The sequence below is a fragment of the Salvelinus fontinalis genome, chromosome 12 (assembly GCF_029448725.1).
Source record: "Salvelinus fontinalis isolate EN_2023a chromosome 12, ASM2944872v1, whole genome shotgun sequence".
Lineage (NCBI taxonomy): Eukaryota > Metazoa > Chordata > Actinopteri > Salmoniformes > Salmonidae > Salvelinus > Salvelinus fontinalis.
The window spans coordinates 7,063,490-7,082,155 of NC_074676.1; the positions used below are offsets into that span (position 1 = coordinate 7,063,490).

General features: G+C 42.7%; 1 protein-coding gene across 2 annotated transcripts in view; it reads right to left on the reverse strand.

The window, feature by feature from the left end:
* LOC129866710 (alpha-1,3-mannosyl-glycoprotein 4-beta-N-acetylglucosaminyltransferase C-like) overlaps window positions 1–18,666 on the reverse strand; it is a 215,563-nt gene that overhangs the window by 142,812 nt on the left and 54,085 nt on the right. The window contains exon 2 of one of the 2 annotated variants that reach the window (XM_055939541.1): window positions 17,985–18,086. The exons of the other annotated variant lie outside the window; for it this stretch is intronic. The gene's annotated coding sequence lies outside the window, so the exon portion shown is untranslated. The remainder of the gene's footprint in view (window positions 1–17,984; window positions 18,087–18,666) is intronic. 2 annotated transcript variants of the gene reach the window in all.

Here is an 18,666-nt window from a genome sequence, read left to right on the forward strand (position 1 = left end):
GCCTACAGTTGCATAGGCCTGCATGATGTAAACATGGTTAAAGCAAGCTCAGCCCTGTGAGTTCTATTGTCTATCAGTTGTTGTCTATGTGTCTGAATAGAGGAAATCCGCCTCCTAATCTGAATGACATATAAGTTATATGAACAAATATAAGGTAGCTGCAGTTTGACAGGGTTTTCATCCCTTCAGGGCCAGGAGTTTTTTTTCAGGTTTTCTGATTAGGAAAAACTGGTCCCATCATAGCCCTTATAAAACCTTTTTACAATTGATTAATCACTGTCGTACCTTATAGGAACCAGAATTTTCCTAGTTAGGTTAACATATAAGGCAAACTCCAGGCCCCAGGGGGTAAAAATTGCCCCACCACTTTGGGACCTACTGTGCCACCAGTCTGCTTGCAGTTGTCAGTTATGGTGTCAGGTATGTGGATGATCAGGGCTTTATTCAGGAACGTTTCATGGGCTACTTTGTTGTAAGTGGGCGAGATGCGCGGTCTGTGTTTGTCTTTATGCATTTTGAGATGTCTGAGTTTAACTTCATAGAGAAACTTGTTGTCCACACCTACGATGGCACAGCTTTAATGGAATGTATCTGCTATTTGTATTTACAGCTACAGTATGACCCTCTTGTTCCCTGATTAAGAGGTGAGGACCACTCCACTCCACTACCATTGTCAATTTTCTCCTGACATGAATTGAAGCGACGTTGAAGCCACAATGTTTCCCTTTCAAGCACTGTGAGTACCCCTATCAATGTTTTCTCATTGCTGTATGTAGAGTCAATCGCATACACAAACACAATCATATTATTACACATCAATAATTTTACTCCTTGCTTGGACTTACTAATTCTTAGCTCTTTTGTCTAACTGTGTAGTGTGTTGTGTTATTGTTTTTGTCTTCCAAGTCAAATCCTGTCCTACACTGGTCAAGCCTCTGAACACCTCAACTTATACCTCATCCCTTTCCAGCACTGTGTAAGTAGCCCTCTTGTTCCCATTCGCCATAATATTGTACTATAAATGTCTTTATTAAACGCTTTATGTTAAAATAATTAGTCTTTGATGATTTTTGAAACACACTTTGTCTCTCTGTGCGTTCCACGCCTATACCGTGTGTCTCCCAAACTACTAAATTTTTCAAGTCACCAGCCTCCACTGACACACACCTAGCACAGAGCAGCCACTAAACAATGCAGCAAACACTGCATGCCACAAACAGCTGCCACCTTCTGCTGGGGCTCCAGAGAGGGAGAGGGTTGGGTGTAGGACATGGAGCATCAGACACACCACACGCTCTGCTCCTCTGTCCCAAACCCCCAGCCGAACCCCCAGCTGAGGGGTAAGCAATCTGAATAATTTCTTAACGCAGTGCTGCTAAATCTGGGGAATGAATGTGTATAAACAGATGGGGGTATTATTGGAAGTGTTGTTCAAACGTCGGTCTGCCTTCGTTACCAAAGAGCACATTGCTTTATTTGATTTGAGTGCTTTCAGTATTCAGTTTAGAATTTATTTTTGGACAATTCTTTCTCCCCATTAACTGTCATGTTTTACGTAACTGTTAGTAGCCGCACTGAGCACTGGTAGTAGCCGCACTGTGCAAATTGTGTCTGATTGTGTGTGCATGTGTGCACCCATGTGTGTGCGTGCGTGTGTGCAGACGTGTGTGTGAGTGTACTATGCTTGTGGTTGTGTGTGTGTTGGAACAACACTTCTGCTGAGAATAACAATAAAGAGTAGCTCAATGTGAAGCACTCACTCAGCAACTTTAATGCTGGCGCCGCGAACAAAGGGGTCAGAGCTTACAGAAATTTCACTTCTCCGCATCGATATTCACAGCTTCTCTGGGGCAATGAAAACCTGACCAAAGTTATAAAAAGGGATCTGTTATTTTTTGGTATGCATGAGCCAACTCAGCCAAGCGAATGCACTGTGTTGCACATTACACATCTTCGACCTCTAAATCTCAGTGTAAAACAGCAACGGCTTTAACAGCTCAACTCTGTATTAATTCAGTATTCAGACTGAAAACCACTGAAGTCAGCTCAGGTTTATTACAGCTAATGCACCATCTGTTTGTTTCACACAGGGCAATATCTCATTAAAATGGAGGAGGCAAATAATAACATGTCTCATCATGTCTTCAGGATCAGGACCCACAAAGTACTATTATCTATTCTACACAGAACCACTGTCTGTTCTATTCTATTCTACTCCAGTGGTGGTGAGAAGGAGATATGAGGGAGGCCAGGTAGGTAGTTCAGAGGCCTCTTTCCAAAGAAAAGGCTGGAGTAAAAAATAAGGGTTCTAGACACTTCTAAGAGTGTTGCTTTCAGGAATTGTCCGAGGTTACACAAGCTGAGAAAAACGTTACTATAACAGGCTATAAACTAGTCCCATACCTACAAATGTAGTACAAGTTTCAGCGCTTTATTTGTAAGACAGAATTCGCACAACCATCAATTTTCCTCTCCTTCAAACAACACGAAATGCCATCTACATTGCCAATGTGAATGTGGTACATACCACAGTCAATCCACCTTCACCCATCTAGACATTACATTACATGCCAACCCCAATTTCCTTTTGTTATGGCAGTTAAAATTGCAGTTCACTTTACAATGGATGGATGCATAAATCCAACAACGATTTGACACAACTGTTTTCAAAGCATTTATGACAATATGAAAGAAAAGCCTTGATTTGAATGGTTGACAGTGGTTGTGTCCCAAATGAAATCCTATTCCCTATATAGTGCACCACTTTTTACTAGAGTTCTATGGGCCCTGCTCAAAAGTAACGCCACAAATTGTGAATAGAATTCCATTTAGGACAAACAGTGTTTCAACTTCACACAGCTCCTCTCACATCTCATTATGAAGGTCACAATTCTCCATTAAGACCTGTGTGGGAGAGCTGTCTGCTACCAGACTGATAAATACAGTACATTGGCCACTTTTATAAGTGAACCAATAATGCACAGTAATCTCTTTCCTCAGACAATTATCTTCTCCATTACTGCCTTGTGTATTACAAAGACATATGTGTGTGGGTGTGTTGGGTGAGTGAGTGTATGATCGAAAAAAATAAAATGCTCTCCCATCTCCCCTTGATTGCACTTCATTTTGAAAAGGCACTTGTGAATGTGATGTATAAATTCTTTATGTGAGCACCTCTTGTAATACAATGCAATGCTCCATATCCATCCACTGCAATACAGTATGAGTGTTTGGAAATCCCTTCCCTGTCATTGTTTTTTTGCTAAGCTTAGCTAAAACATAATTAAAATTAATTATAAAAACTAAAAATATATTCTGATTAATGGAACGACAGATGTAAGGAATAAGGAGTATTCTTTTAATGTCACGTATTATGTGTTATGTATTTTAAATTAGTGTTTTGCTATTATTAGTCATGTAAATTCTGCATTTCTTCAGTTTTATCTGTGAGCAAGAGTAAACTCAAACTAAATCATAGAAAAAGGGATTCGTAAAACAATATAGTCCTCTTTCGCTCTCTTGTTTTTTTTATTGAAAAGAGATAACTGACATCAACCGACATCTTCTGTCTATTGATGTTCTTCAAAACTGTTTGAAAATAAAAACTGTTTTAGAGTCAGACTATCCACAAAGCAGAAAAGTGCTCTCCAGTGCACACAGATGTACTGGGCTCCTCTCTTCTGTCCCAGTGGATAATTTGGAGAGCTATTTGGAAAGTAAGACACACTGCTCTAATCTGCTGCAGTCTCTCAGTGAAACCACTACGTGCTATACAGTACAGTAGGAGATGCACGATACCACACCTGGGTTCAAATATTATTTGAAATCTTTAAAATACTTTTGAACATTTGCTCTAGCCTGCCAGAGTGCCAAATGGGTGGGTTTTACAGTTTTGGGACAATTCCACTGGTCCATTAGGCCATGGGAGCTCAATCAAGCCCAGATAAAGTATTTTACATGATTTAAAATAATATTTGAACCTACAGCTACAGTATGAGAGAAGAGGCACTGTACGGGGAGAGGCTGCACTGCACTGAAAGCCCAAGCGGCAGAGCCTTCCTGAAGTCAGCAAGTGGAGAAACTAGACAGTCTGACAATGCATAATACATGGGATTTCACAGCCCTGTACTACATTGTCACTATCTCTCTTTCTCTCTCTCTCACATACCAATTTAATCATTTTCTTGTGCACTCTCATTTTTCAGTGTCACCGTTTTTCACATGGCGTGTAACCACTACCTTATATGATAAAATACTCTATATCAGAAAATGACATTTTATGGGACAAGTGAATTATTTCTCTACTGAAGCTGTCTGCCATTTTATTTTCAATATGGAGTAAAATTATGTAATTGTAAGGGATGGGATGGGCTATACATGATCAAACAGTCAAATAAATGGCAATAGATCTTTTTATAAATTATACCCACCCTCTCTAGGCTAATAGGCTATCTCTTGGTTCTACAGTACTGTATGAGTGGTGTGTTTACCTAATCTTGCAGCCAATCACTGACTTTAAAAAGACAAAGAAGGGATGCCATGACGACCCAAGGTGTTCTGACTGTTACAGCCGACACCTATTACAGACCAAGCTTCCCCTCAACAACTGCTTTCTTCTGCTTCCTTCTCCATAGAAGCCACCAGTCGGCTACTGCTTTGATGTCCCCTGCATACGACCCGCTCTCAATGAAAGCGCCAATTTAATGGTTCGCTGCTCAAACAACAAAAAATATGCTGCGCAATAAATCCCTTCGATAAATTACAGGGGTCGTTCCACAAAATAAGTGCCTTTGATATTTTAAGTAGAAATTGTTCACCAATATTGACTTTTAAAAGCCTGCTATATTAAAGGCCCAGTGCAGTCAAAAAAACACATATTCCTGTGTTTTATATATATTTCCACACTATGACGTTGGAATAATACTGTGAAATTGTGAAAAGGATAATAATGCTTTTTGTGTAAGCTGTTTAAAAAAAACGGCTGAAATTTCAGTCTGTTTTGGTGGGATGGAATTTTGGCCTGCCTGGTGACCAGGCGGTAAATTAGTTAATAAACCAATAAGAGAGAGTTCCAAACCTCTCTGCCAATAAGGGTCGGGCGATATTAGGATAGCATCGTCTATTGATGATGATTGATGACAGACAATGGTTTAGCTCAGGATCCTATACACTGAGTGTACAAAACATTACAAAAACCTGCTCTTTCCATGACATAGACTGACCAGGTGAAAGCTATGATCCTTTATTGATGTCACTTCAATCAGTGTAGATGAAGGGTAGGGGGCAGGTTAAATAAGAATTTTTAAGCCTTGAGACATGGATTGTGTATGTGTGCCATTCAGGGTGAATGGGCAAGACAAAAAATGGAAGTGTCTTTGAACGGGTTATGGTAGTAGGTGCCAGGCGCACCAGTTTGGGTTAAAACCTCTTAAGGATCTACGGGATCGGTGTCCCTATACCGGGAAGGTTGTTGCTAATTTGCGCTAATGTGACTAGAATGATGTTAAAGGAACAGAAAACGTTCCAGGACATAGACATGTCTTACATGGGCAGAAAGCTTAAATTATTGTTCATCTAACTGCACTGTCCAATTTACAGTATCTATTACAGTGAAAAAAAGATCATGCTATTGTTTGAGGAGAGTGCAAAACAACAAAACACTTTTATCACAGTAACTGGTTTGATACATTCACCCCTGAAGGTAAATAATGTACTTACATTCAGTAATTATTCAGCTCTGATTTGTCATCCTGAGGGTACCAGAGATAAAATGTAGCATTGTTTTGTTTGATAAAATACATTTATATTCAAATGTAGGAACTGGGTTCTACAGTTTGAACCCCTGCTGTCTCTGAGCTCGTCATTTATTAACACAGTTAGGGTGTTCAATTTATTTTACAGTACAAGAGGAGGGTCATGTGAAAATAATTGAAACGTTGGGGGGGGATTTTTTATGACACCTTGAGTTCGACCAGTCAAACAATCAACACTATGGTGCAATCCAAATTTGTGCAATGCACATAAATTGGTGAAGATGACGGGATGGACCTGGGTTTGGAGAAGGAGAATGAGGAAATCTGTGGTGATGGAAAAGATGTGGAGGATGAGAACTATATCCCAGCTGAGGATGAGGAAGATGACGTGATCCTTGGGTGAGTCGTGTTGTGCATATTTTGAATTGTGAACACAACTTGGTTTGCCCTACAGCGTCTGTTAAAATGTCTGACGTTATAATAATGTCTGACATGTTCAGTATTTTATTCACTTTCAGTATTCAACAATTTGTTGTATTGATGTATCAAATCTGATTTGCTTAATTGCATTGACTTGTATTCTTTTTTTGTTTGTATCTTAGAGCAACGAAGTGAAGAGTGATACATTGTGTGGAGGGGTTGAAGAGGACTAAGCTGTTCATTGACAGTGCTGAGCTGGTGATTGGAACCCTCATCACTGACCGAAGATCGCTAAATTGATCCAGGAGAACAGCATCACTTTGGCATTTGGCTAAATGTAAGAAACACTTAACTTTGTGTCATTATGTAACTGGGTATAATTATTCTACTCATCTATGTGTACATTTGTATTAGCTGTTTTCTACTGTGATCAGCTTTCCGCAAGAAAATCGACACGATCAAGAGAGGGTGGGCTGATGTTGCGCTGTGGCAGAACTCCAAGAGAGGTTGTGCTGATGTTGGGCTGTGGCAGAACTCCAAGAGAGGTTGTGCTGATGTTGGGCTGTGGCAGAACTCCAAGAGGGGTTGTGCTGATGTTGGGCTGTGGCAGAACTCCAAGAGAGGTTGTGCTGATGTTGCGCTGTGGCAGAACTCCAAGAGATGTTGGGCTGATGTTGCGCTGTGGTGGAACTCCATTATCAACCACTTCTACTAGTCATATGCAAGGACTCCTGAGGAAAGCAGAGAAATGATTGTGCCAAAATGGAAAGCTGCACTTTAACACATACAGAACCAACACACCAACCTACCGATGCCACCCATGCCTTCGTGTCCTCATACGCCACTGCAAGCAGAGAAACAAACAAAGGAGTGGCTGGAACCAAGTAAGTGTCCATATCATACATGTAGTACATTTGTTTTTACAGAACATCCAATCTTAGAATATATTGGTTAATTCTGTTTTTTAATTTAATTCCAGACTGGTACCTCAGTGGGGTTGTAGAAGATGCTACATGGGGCCTTGATCCTGAAGGAAAATGTAGGGCTTTTTTACATGCTGATGGCTCTCTTTGTGCCTCAGCTTCTCCGGTCTGCTCTGGAACAGCTTGAGACAGTACTCATGTAGAAACAAATTCCACAAATTAACTTTTAACTAGGCACACCTGTTAACTGAAATGCATTCCAGGTGACTACCTCATGAAGCTGGTTGAGAGAATGCCAAGAGTGTGCAAATTTGTCATCAAGGCAATGGGTGGCTACTTTGAAAAATCTCAAATGTAAAATATATTTTGATCTGTTTAACACTTGGTTACTACATGATTCTATATGTGTTATTTCATAGTTTTGATGTCGTCACTATTATTCTACAATGTAGAAAATAGTTCAAAGAAAAGAAGAAAAAACTTTGAATGAGTAGGTGTGTCCAAACTTTTGACTGGTACTGTACAACTCACTCCTTCCTCTGTCATCGTGGACGTTGTCTGCTGGTATTCCTGACAGCAAATAGACTCCATGGCTGTCGGCATGGGAATATACCTGCTGCACGAGCATCTACTGAGCTTTACACTTTTTCTCTTGCATTGGATTTGTGTGCCAGGGGACTCGATCTGAAGGAGGGAAGGAAGAAGGAAGGGAGGGAGCGGGGTCCTGAGGGTAAAGGTCCTGCATCCTACTCTTTTATTTTTTGTTTAAGTTCATGACTGAGTGTGGATGGGGGGATTGTGGGGGGGACAGAAGGTTAATGTGACTCATTGTTTTCTTTGTACTCCTCTGTCAATGTAAATTCAATTACATAAACATTTGATCACAAGGAAAGGCCTTGGCTCTCGCTTTGTTTAGAAGCTTTGTTTAGAAGCCCCAGCCGTCAATATGTAAGTCACTCCTCTTTCTTAGCTTTTTTTTATCTGCTGGAGGGTAACATTATTTCATTCTATTAGTGAGGATTCTATGTATAGAGCAACTAACTCTTTGACTCTGTCAGCATCCTGTTCGTAGTCCTACCGGTAGGTATTGTAGGCCGTGAGTAGCACATTGACATCGAGGCAGACCGTGGGGAATGCAGTTTGGCTTTAATTATGTTCTGTGGGTTACTGCCTGTGCTCACTGGTCTTCATTCAGGCTGGCACTAAAACCGCACTCAATGAACAGTATTCCGCCATAAGCAAACAGAAAAACGCTCATCCAGAGGCGCCACCCCTTTTTTTTAAATGTTCGCCTAAAATGACATACCCAAATCTAACTGCCTTTAACTCAGGACCTGAAGCAAGGATATGCATATTCTTGGTACCATTTGAAAGGAAACACTTTGAAGTTTGTGGAAATGTGAAAGGAATGTGGGAGAATATAACACAATAGATCTGGTAAAAGATAATACAAAGAAAAAAACAACGATTCCTTTTGTATTTTTTTGTACCATCATCTTCGAAATGCAAGAGAAAAGCCATAATGTATTATTCCAGCTGCAATGTAGATTTTGGCCACTAGATGGCAGCATTGCATGTGCAAAGTTTTAGACTGATCGAATGAACCATTGAATTTCTGTTCAAAATTGTTTATCAAGACTGCCCAAATGTGCCTAATTTGTGTGCCTAAAAATGTGTGTGCCTACAAATGTGCCTAATAATATTTTTTTAAGTTCAAAACTGTGCACTCTCCTCAAACAGTACTAACTACTGTAAATTGTACAGTGCAGTTAGATTAACAAGAATGTAAGCTTTCTGCCAATATCATATATGTCTATGTACTGGGAAATGTTCTTGTTACTTACAACCTCATGCTAATCACATTAGCCTACGTTAGCTCAACCGTCCCATGGATGAGACACCGATCCCGAAGAAGTTTTAATGCATGGAAACTTAAATCAGTTTTACCAAATTTCTATCAGCATGTTAAATGTGCAACCAGAGGGGGAAAAAATCTAGTCCACATTTACTCCACACACAGTGATGCATACAAAGCTCTCCCTCGCTCTCCATTTGACAAATCTGACCATAATTCTATCCTCCTGATTCCTGCTTACAAGAAAAAAGAAACCAGGAAGCACCAGTGACTCATGTCTATAAAAAAGTGGTCATATGAAGCGGATGCTAAACTACAGGACTGTTTTGCTAGCACAGATGGGAATATGTTCGGGGCGTCTTCCAATGGCATTGAGGAGTACACCACAACAGTCACTGGCTTTATCAATAAGTGCATTGAGGACGTCTTCCCTACAGTGACTGTACGTACATGCCACAAACAGAAGCCACAGATTACAGGAAACATTCGCACAGTGCTAAAGGGTAGAGCTGCCGCTTTCAAGGAGCTGGACTCTAAAACCGAAGCCTATAGAAATCCCGCTATGACCTCGGACGAACCATCAAACAGGCAAATACAATACAAAATATATAATATATATAATAAATACAATACAGGACTAAGATCGAATCGTACTACACCGGCTCTGACGCTCGTCGAATGTGGCAGGGCTTGCAAACTATTACAGACTACAAAGGGAAGCACAGCAGAGAGCTGCCCAGTGACACGAGCCTACCAGACGAGCTAAACCACTTCTATGCTCTCTTCAAGGCAAGCAACACTGTGGCATGCAGGAGAGCATCACCTGTTCTGGACGACTGTGTGATCACGCTCTCCGTAGCCGACGTGAGTAAGACCTTTAAACAGGTCAACATACACAAGGCTGCGGGGCCAGACGGATTACCAGGACGTGTACTCCGGTGCATGCGCTGACCAACTGGTAGGTGTCTTCACTGACATTTTCAACATGTCCCTGATTGGTTCTGTAATACCAACATGTTTCAAGCAGACCACCATAGCTGGTGTGGGTAGGTAGCAACACATCTTCCACACTGATCCTCAACACAGGAGCTCCCCAAGGGTGCGTGCTCAGTCCCCTCCTGTACTCCCTGTTCACCCACGACTGCATGGCCAGGCACGACTCCAACACCATCATTAAGTTTGCAGACGACACAACAGTGGTAGGCCTGATCACCGAAAACGATGAGACAGCCTATAGGGAGGAGGTCAGAGACCTGGCCGGGTGTTGCCAGAATAACAACCTATCCCACAACGTGATAAAGACAAAGGAGATTATTGTGGACTACAGAAAAAGGAGGACCGAGCACACCCCCTTTCTCATCGACAGGGCTGTAGTGGAGCAGGTTGAGAGCTTCAAACCTTGGCTTCCACATCACAAACAAACTAACATGGTCAAAGCAAACCAAGACAGTCGTGAAGAGGGCACAACAAAACCTATTCCCCCTCAGGAGACAGAAATATTTGTCATGGGTCCTCAGATCCTTAAAAGGTTTTACAGCTACACCATCGAGAGCACCCTAACGGGTTGCATCACTGCCTGGTATGGCAACTGGTCGGCCTCCGACCGCAAGGCACTACAGAGGGTAGTGTCGTCTCCCGGAGGTATCATCGGATGGGGCCACAGTGTCTCCTGACCCCTCCTGTCTCAACCTCCAGTATTTATGCTGCAGTAGTTTATGTGTCGGGGGCTAGGGTCAGTCTGTTATACCTGGAGTACTTCTCCTGTCTTATGCGGTGTCCTGTGTGAATTTAAGTATGCTCTCTCTAGTTCTCTCTTTCTTTCTCTCTCTCGGAGGACCTGAGCCCTAGAACCATGCCGTAGGACTACCTGGCATGATGACTCCTTGCTATCCCCAGTCCACCTGGCCGTGCTGCTGCTCCAGTTTCAACTGTTCTGCCTGCGGCTATGGAACCCTGACCTGTTCAACGGACCTGCTACCTGTCCCAGACCTGCTGTTTTCAACTCTCTAGAGACAGCAGGAGCGGTATAGATAGTCTTAATGATTGGCTATGAAAAGCCAACTGACATTTACTCCTGAGTTGCTGACTTGCTGCACCCTCGACAACTACTGTGATTATTATTATTTGACCATGCTGGTCATTTATGAACATTTGAACATCTCGGCCATGTTCTGTTATAATCTCCACCCGGCACAGCCAGAAGAGGACTGGGCACCCCTCATAGCCTGGTTCCTCTCTAGGTTTCTTCCTAGGTTTTGGCCTTTCTGGGGAGTTTTTCCTAGCCACCGTGCTTCTACACCTGCATTGCTTGCTGTTTGGGGTTTTAGGCTGGGTTTCTGTACAACACTTTGAGATATCAGCTGATGTAAGAAGGGCTATATAAATACATTTGATTTGATTTAGTGTGTACAGCCCAGTACATCACCGGGGCCAAGCTTCCTGCCATTCAGAACGTCTATAACAGGTGGTGTCAGAGGAAGGCCATAAAAATTGTCAAAGACTCCAGCCACCCTAGTCATAGACTGTTCTCTCTGCTACCGCACGGCAAGTACCGAAGCGCTTGCCGACACTAACAGGGATGTAAACAAGTCTACGTCCAAGAGGCTTCTAAACAGCTTCTACCCTCAAGCCATAAGACTCCTGAACAACTAAACAAATGGCTACCCAGACTATTTGCATTGCCCCCCCCCCCCCCCCCCACTACTGCTACTCTCTGGTATTATCTATGCATAGCCACATTAATAACTCTACCTACATGTACATAATAACATTTGATTTGATTTGTAGCGTTTGCTGGCAAGGCTAGATAGCTGGCTAAAATAGCAGGCTAAGATAATGTTGACAGCATATAACATTCTTCGATAAGTGGTTAGATGTATTTCAAAAACGTTGGTTTACTTTAATATAGCTGTAAGCTAGGCCCTAAAGTATTTGATTGTAAGTTGGCTGAAAATGTTTTTGAAACCAGTAGTCATGAGTGCAAACAATTTGGTTTAATTGGAAGTTATACATTTGAAGTTATTTCTGTTGGAGCTAACATTATAGGGAATAGGCTGGTTTGCCAGGTCCTCCATATTATGTCACACCCCGCAATGACTTCGGCATTCTTCTGAATTCTGATCAGTCAGTTTTATGTAATAATTTGAAAAACAGAAAAGTGAGTTGTAACTTTGTATTTGGACTTTTGATGCAATCACAGGTGGGCATCAAACTTGGGAGCCAGGTCCACCCAGAGGGGAGCCAGGGGAGCTAATCAGAAATAGTTCCCCCCCCCCCCACACACAAAACAGCTTTATTACACACAGAAATTCTCCTCAGTTTCATCAGCTGTCCGGGTAGCTGGTCTCAGAAGATCCCTAAGGTGAAGAAGCCAGATGTGGAGGTCATGGGCTGACGTGGTTACACATGGTTGTGAGGCCGGTTGGACGTACTGCCATATTCTCTAAAACAATGTTGGAGGCTTATGGTAGAGAAATTAACATTAAATTCTGACAAAAGCTCTGGTGGACATTTCTGCAGTCAGCATGCCAATTGCACACTTCTTCAAAACCTGATTAATTGTGGCATTGTGTTGTATGACAAAACTGCACATTTTAGAGTGGCCTTCTATTGTCCCCAGCACAAGGTGCACCTGTGTAATGACCATGTTGTTTAACCAGCTTCTTGATATGCCGCACTTGTCAGGTGGATGAATTATCTTGGCAAAGGAGAAATGCTCGCTAACAGGGATGTAAACAAATGTGTGCACAATATTTGAGAGAAATAAGGTTTTTGTGTGTATGGAACTTTTCTGGGATCTTTTATTTCAGTTCATGAAACATAGGACCAACACATTACATGTTGTGTTTATATTTTTGTTCAGTATATTACAAAAATATATAACGAACACTCCTTAACTATCTTGTGTACCTGTTAAAAAAAACATTGCCCATATTCCCTTCTCTCTCCATTCGATAGGTTATATGAATATGAAGGCTATGCTTCATCGTTTTACGCATGGCCTTCTCCCGTGATCATTTGATCAAAAAGTTATTCGAATAGCGAGAGAGAGCGCGAGAGAGAGAGAGAGAGCGAGAGAGAGAGAGAGACAGAGAGAGAGAGAGACAGAGAGAGAGGCGGAGAGAGAGAGAGAGAACAAACAAACAATATCAATAGCCTATAGAACAATCAAATGACCAATAACCTATCCTCATTCCTCACACTAGCCTATCATTAAAGCTTTAAGACAAGTTCAAGTTATTAAGAGTAGCTTATTTCCCAAATATTCTAGCCTACGAAGGTGTTGTTCAAGTTTTCAAAAATAACAAAAATGAAAGTCTATAGCCTAAGCCTAGGCATAGGCTATTCTCAATCGCAGTTTTATGCTAGATACAGTAGATTGATCAAACAATATTTCTTTTCAAATTATTTTGAGGCAAATAAAGTTATTATTATTCAGTTCTGAAAACTGTAGACTGCTTCTATCCAGCCCATGATGTCATCATGGTAAGACAGCCCGTTCTTCATCAGACAGCCAACCCTCCATCACAGCACACCACACATCAGACACCCACACAGACACATGAACCTGCTCCATGCTGAAGCTCCTCCACCAGAAACTAATATTAGAAAACATTTGCCTTTTTCCTTTTGGTAGGCCGTCATTGTAAATAAGGATTGGTTCTTAACTGACCTGCCTAGTTAAATAAAGGTTCAATAAAAGAAAAAAGAAAAGGAAAACATTTAACATTCAAATCATAGTGTAAAGGCAGGTGAGCTGGTTTCACTCTTTTGGCAATTTTCTGGTGTTTTGTGGTGGAAAACTGAGTTAGAAATGTTTGAACAATTTCATTTTTTTTGTGAGTCTTGCATTCAATTGCCACTCCCTGTTGAACACAACAAGCTCCCATTCCCCCTATCACACGGGGATTTATGGCTAATTTAAGATGAAATCGTCAACCCTGTTACGTTCCACCCTGTTACTTTATTTGGCACTTAATATGTACATACCATAGTCTTTTTTTATTTAAACTCTTGAGATGAGAAAACATGTTTTTTTATTAAGTTGAACATGTGTTCTTCATGACAGAATGTTAGAATTAGGTAAATGTAAAAAAATCTATTGACCAAGTCACACTTCAGTACACTTCTCTAATTAGTGGAACGACTCACAGCCAGGCAGGCAGCTACTTTGTGGAGCATCTCATCTGTAGCTTGCTGAGCCTCTGCCACTGCCAAGGTCGGAGCTGTGGCACCAAACAATGGGTGCCAGTATTCACATGGTGTGCGACCGCTGGGCTGGGAAACGGACTGAGTGCACCCCTCCAGTGTGTTAGAATAGTGATCCAGAGGCAGGCAGTCCAAAAAAATATAAAACTATCTTTAAAAAGAAACAGTACATTACTATTTCGGCTCATTATGGTTTTTTAATTGCAGCGTACCTCAATACTGCTCCTTAAACAATATCTTCTTAAATGATTTTGCCTCTATTTGTTAGCTTACACAAAAATAAGCTTTTTAGCACAAATTGGAAAATATTTATCTGGTTGATTTGTCCTGGGAAAATTGCCAAACCAGCACATTTAAAAGTAAGTACTGCCATACCTGCTTGAAACATCTTAATAGGACATTTCTCCAACGCACTCCAAACGTAAACTGATCGAGTCATTGCCCGTTCTACTATAGTCAGGGTTTGTATCTGTTAGCGATACACTCAGTAGCACCACTACTTGAGCTTGTTTGTTTCCTTGTGTGCATGTGTTTGTTTGCTTGTTGTGCAATGTGTGTGAGGCCAGGGCTTTGTCAGTTAAGTGCTGAGTGTACCCTAGCTCTTTCCATGGGGATATGCTTTGGTGCACCCTGTGAAACATGGCCGAATTCAATTACATGGTGGCGAGACTCCCTGACAAGAGCTCACTCTTGTTTAAATCACCCCACAGCTGGATACCAGGAGGTAGAAAAGTGGCGGCCCAGAAGAGTCCCTGGATGTGTCCCAAATTCCCTATATAGTGCACTACTTTTGACCAAAGCCCAGAGGTCCCTGGTGCACTATGTAGGGCATAGGGTGCCATTTGGCACGCAGCCTCGGTGTTCACAGTGGGCCAGGCCAGCCAGTTGCTGTGTGATAGGTCAATGAGCCATGTAGTGGCACCAAGAGGGGGCACGGTGGTGGCAGAGAAGTACCAGCGGGAGCAGAAGGCTACCCAATCACCCCCATCAGCAGTTCAGGTCTGATCTGTCTCAGCTGCAGCAAACAGGCCTGGAGATCACAATAGTGCAAAAGAGTAGACTAGAGTAAAGCAGAAGAGAACAGAGGAATGGTATGTGCATAGAAGAGAAACAAAGGGATGTATAGGAGTTATTGATGCTTTTTCTAGGAGTTTCAACATTTATTGACAGAGTTTCTTTGGTGCAGTCTTCAGAGGTTAGGGGTTAAGTCAATGGTTCAATAGAAACAATAAACACGAAGAACCAGGCATTATCAGGCATGGGTTTTATGTCAAAGGCAAAAACCTCAGAGAGCAATACTTCAGTCTTACATAACAAACTATCATTACTGTGTCATTATCTGTACTGCACAAGTACACTCTCAATATGTGCTTTTGGGCTGACTCATGTTAAGAGAGTACTGTGCACACTGCACTGTACCCATCACACTGATCGCCACTCCACTCTCTCAGGGCCTTGCTGCCAGTACACCGACTAGGGAGGAAGCTCTAGACTATTAAAACAAACACCATCAATCATCATGATTGCCAGGCTTTTCATTGGGTTCATAATTTCCCCATGAAAAAGAGCCTTTGTCTATAGCCGTTCAGCTGTACAGATCATTTAAGGCAGTAATCAGGCATGTTATGACTTCACATGGATAATTAATGAGCAGGGGATAGGAGGGATAGGAGCATACCGAACGGGGTAATTTGGGATCCGACCTGGGTTCAAATACTATTTGACATTTTTGAGTGTTTGCTCTAGCCTGCTTAGAATACCTGCTTGGTGGGGTTTATGGTTACAGAAAGATTATATTGGTCCACCAAGCCATGCAAGCTCAATCAAGCACAACATTATTTCAAATAGTATTTGAACCCGGGTCTGAGGGGGAAACCTTGTTTGTCAAGCCCCTTGTTCTGTATTTCCACCTCTCTTTCTTCACGTTCTCTCTCTCTCTCTTTCTCTTTCTCTCTCCTCAACAACGTTTCATATTTCCTTCTTCCCTCCAGGCTGTTATGTCTGGAGTGAATGGGCGGAGGCATGTCCTGAAGGAGGCCACATCATTTAACAGCCATTCCCCTGAGATCCCTGAGGGAACTCTCTTTGTATGTGCCCTGCGTTACCTATAAGGCCTCATTCTATTTCAGAAGTGTTATTATGATTTATGGGCGACCCTACTCGGGGGTGTTGTGATGATAACGCAAACATGCCACACAAGTCACAGGACTCTGACGAGGACAGAGTGACAGTAAGAAATACAGGAGGGCAATAAGTGAAGATATTGCTGGGGAAAAGGATATACAGATTATTTGTTGTATGGGGGACCACAGCACAAAAACAGACAGGAGCGTAGGGCAGCAACCCAAATTATTTTAACACATGCCAATGCCCTTCTTTTGAAAGCCGCTTCAATATGGACCAACAAAACATGAGTTTGACTCTTAGAATTCTACCAGCACTCTGCTGAGATGTAAACAAGATTTACTTTCCCCTCATCTGAAGGTGACGTCACCGCTTGAATCAGTCTACTTTGCTTCCTCTGCCAAACGTAAGAAAACTGATTCTGATGAATGCCAAGATGGCTAAAAGGCAAGAGCTGCGCCAGTTTTTACTCCAATAAATAATTCCCAAAAGATTCATGCATACTGTATATCAGTGTCCTCTTTCTCAGATAATGTGGATATCCAGGCAGTTCTACCGGTTCAATCTCCCTTCCTTCTCTGTCCATTTATCTATCAGTGCTTGGCCCTAACCGTTAGCTGCATATCAGGTCTGGGCACCGGGCTAATCTCCTGTCCCAGAGCCCCAGCCGGGCTCCAGCAGCAATCTGAGGCTGGCCAGCATGCCCATTACCCCAGACATACTGTCGTCTGGCACACACTGCAGCCTGCCTACCTGACCGCCATGCCCACAGAAAGAGACGGCTGGCAACGGGCCCATCTGTAGCTGCTCACAGAACAGCAGTTTGCAGGCCATGTCCATGACTTGGGTTCAAATAGTGTTCATTTATTTAAAATATTTCAGATTGAGCTTGATTGAGCTGGCCTGGCATGATAGGGCCAATCATTGTCTTACGTCAGATCGCGTCACTCCTTTGCAGCGCTCGTCCCGCAACCGATCTGTTCTGTAGGACGTGAAACTCATCGGAAAATGTTTGGATTCCCGAGCATCTGGCATTAAAAAATGAAAACATTTCAAATGATTTATATCACCGCGCTCTTGTACGACTCTATGAAATTATTACACACGTTGTGGCTGGGGGGGGGTCAAGGTGTGGAGGGGGATTATTTAATATACTCTTTGAACAGGTAGAGTTCCAAGTGCTTTCAGAAGATGGGCAGGGACTCTACTGTCCTGTCTTCTGGGGGAAGCTGGTTCCACAATTGGGGTGCCACGACAGAGTGGCCAAGAGACCAGAGGTGGCAGAACAGAGTGCTCAGGTTGGGGCGTAGGGTTTGAGCATAGCCTGAAGGTGTGTGGAGGAGTGTGTGGAGGATTGGGGTGACTTGGGAAGGTTGAAAACCAGGCAGGCTGCAGCATTCTGGATAAGTTACAGGGGTTTGATGGCACACGCTAGTAGCCCAGCCAACCGTGAGATGCAGTAGTCCATATGGGAGATGACAAGTCCCTGGATTACGACATGCACCGTTTCCTGTATTAGTTAGGGTCGTATTCTACGGATGTTGTAGAGCATGAACCTGCAGGAGTGAGTTACTGCTGTGATGTTTGCAGAGAATGACGGTGTGTTGTTCAGGGTCAAGCCAAGGTTATTTGCATTCTGGGAGGGTGACACTGTGGAGTGGTCAACCGTGCTGGATAGGTCTTTGAGCGTGCAGGCCTTACCGGAAGGAAGAGCAGCTCCATCTTGTAGAGTTTGAGCTTGAGGTGGTGGGCCGACATCCAATTTGAGATATCTGCCAGGCACGCAGAGATGTGTGTTGCCACCTGGGTGTCAGAAGGGGAGAAGGAAAAAAGTAGTTGAGTGTCATCCGCATAGCAATGATATGAGAGACCATGTGAGGATATGACGGAGCCGAGTGATTTGGTGTATAGAGAGAAGATGGCCTATAACCGAGCCCTGGGGGACACCAGTAATGAGAGTATGTGGTGCAGACATAGATCCTCTCCACATCACCTGGTAGGAGCGGTCTGCTAGGTAGGATGCAATATAAGAGTGTGCAGAGCCTGAGATCCCAGCCCTGAGAGGGTGGAGAGGAGGATCTTATGGTTCACGGTATCGAAGGCAGCAGATAAATCTAGGAGGATGATAACAGAGAGAGAGTCAGCTTTGGCAGTGCGGAGAACCACCATAACACAGAGAAGAGCAGTCTCAGTTGACTGACCCATCTTTAAGCCTGACTGGTTAGGGTCAAGAAGATCATTCTGAGAGAGATAACGAGAGAGTTGATCAGAGACAGCACATTCAAGTGTTTTGGAAAGAAAATAAAAAGATACCGGTCTATAGTTTTTGACGTCAGATGAGTCAAGTGCTGGTTTCTTGAGGAGGGGAGCGACGCGGGCCATT